The sequence below is a fragment of the Austrofundulus limnaeus genome, unplaced genomic scaffold (assembly GCF_001266775.1).
Source record: "Austrofundulus limnaeus strain Quisiro unplaced genomic scaffold, Austrofundulus_limnaeus-1.0 Scaffold3, whole genome shotgun sequence".
NCBI classification, from domain to species: Eukaryota; Metazoa; Chordata; class Actinopteri; order Cyprinodontiformes; family Rivulidae; genus Austrofundulus; species Austrofundulus limnaeus.
Window position 1 is genome coordinate 1 of NW_013952405.1, and position 2,419 is coordinate 2,419.

Below are 2,419 nucleotides of genomic sequence, written 5' to 3' on the forward strand. Positions count from 1 at the left end.
CACTTGGACAGATGGTTTTCAAATGACGTAGTGACCTGCAGATCACCTGATCAAATCTCCATATTCATGGCTGTGAATGAGGAAGAGGGAATAGTCTACAGCAGAGGTTCTCAAACGGGGGTCCCTGGACCCCCAGGGGTCCGCAAGAGGTGTCTTGGGGGTCCTCAAAAATTTTTACTAAAATCTTAATTTGGATTTTATTTTTAAAAAGGCACAGAGAACAATGAACTAATAAAACAAACATAATAAACTTAATAAAAATATACATTACCATGGCATTTATGTGTTGAAATGACAATAAATTATCTTTTAAAACAGCGGGGGGTTTATGAGGGGGTCCCTTGAATTTTTGTCCTTGTAAGGGGTCCCCAGACCCAAATGGCTTGAGAAGCCCTGGTCTACAGCACAGAAATGAATACTGTCTAGATTGTTTATGTAGTTTGTTTTTATTATAAGTTGTTTTAACAGTCATGGAGAAAGTTTACTTTCGAGTAAGTTACCAAACTGTGCTGCTCGTGTGGCAGAGAAACGCTCTTAAAAAAAGAAAAACAGACATAATAAAAACACTAAACTGTGGGCAAAGTGACGTGATTTTGTGGCTGGTGATAATCAACTAAGATTTCACCCTCCTCAGGATTCCTGAGTGTTCAGATCACTCCTACCATGGTTAGTGACCTCATAGGACATTAATTAACTTAAAAAGATAGCGCACTATGAACAGAAGTGTTTGAAATATTATGCAATCAACCCTTGTAAACGCCCATGTAGGATAAACTGACAGCATCATATAATCACAAAAAGCTCCTTATTATGCAGTATGTACACATTTGGAGTATGTAAGATATAGTTATTAATAATATCAGAGAAAGTCACACAGAGTCATGTGAACACAGCCTCTGTGTCCGTTCTGCAGACTTCAGCTCGTCAGGATCGTTACTTTCAATAAAGCTAAATACCTTGATTTAAGTTTATTATTCAGTAGATCCATGGGTGTCCTGAAAGGCACGTTTTAAATACAAACTATTATTATCCTGGTCATGCTCGTCTGCGTCGTTCAGGGGCCTTTTTGCATTGTTTCTCCCTTTGTGGTTCTCCCATACTGGTTTTATCGCTACAAGCTAATAGTCGCCCACGAACGGGGTGCGGAGGGTAAAAAAGCCCCCGATGATGACATCAATGAAAACTATCTATTGGTTTATTGTTTAAGTCTTTATACAGTGCAGATATATTTATACATATTACACTTACACACACACACACACACACTGGTGCAGCTATCTTTATGGGAACCTGCCATTGACTTCCATTCATTTCTACAGCCTAACCCTGACCATCAATCCTAAAACCAGGATTGGTGGTCCTAAAGAGCCTGACCTCAACCTTTCCCCACAAAATCAAAACAGAAACCACCCCCCACAATGACAGTAGGAGCTCAATAACACACCTCACACACAAGTTTCTGTTCCTAAAGACTGGGCTTCCCAAACTTTTTCATGCCAAGGACCCCCAACAACTTTAGCTTCTGACCCCCTTGCAAGTTGACAATAAAATACATGAAAATATGTAAAGAAATAAACTTTTTAGAATGTTTTATCTCACTTTTATTCACTATTGAACAGCTGTAAAGGCATGCTTCATGTCTGCTGCCTCCAACGTCCTGATTTCACTTGGCCAGCAGCAGCAGTGTCCTCTACAGCAGGGCTGCTGGTCGCTTCGTTTGTTCTTGTTATGTCACAAACCTGTCCACTGCTCTGCTAGCTTCAGACTGAACAAACTCTGTCACTATTAACCTCAGGAGAACTGCCACCTGTAGGTTCCTGGGTGGTTCTTTCAAGTTTAGTTCTGAGAGCAGGAACAAACCTGCAACAACAGCAAAGCAGAGAGATGGGTGGTTGTAGCCAGTGGGGGGCACAGTTCCTCTAAAGCACTAAACCAATGATAGGGGAAGTCATTTCCTGATTAGTGCTTTAGGGCTTTTGCTACTTTTGATTAGCACTTGGTAAATTTGGAAGCACTAACTGAGGTCTATAAATGTTATTGATCAACATTAATGTTAACAGCTGAGGGTGGAAGCTGTCAGACATTTTGTTCACTTGTCCACCAGGTATAAATGTCTAACCCAAATCCAGCTGAATGTCAATGAGAAGTCTGAAGAGAGCAACATGTGACTCATTTTGCTCAAAATCCCATGCTGAAATGTAACTGAGTGTATCTCAGCATTTACAAACTCTACTTCAATAATGTTGGTATCAAAATAAAACAACACTTGGGAGATTTCATCAGAAGTGTAAGTATTAAAACAGCTGCTGGGGTTTTAGAAATATTAAGGATGGAACATATTTTTTCACTCTCACCTGAAATATTTTTTTCATTAGACAGTATATAACCTATTTAAAACCATAATAAATCAGGCTAAAAA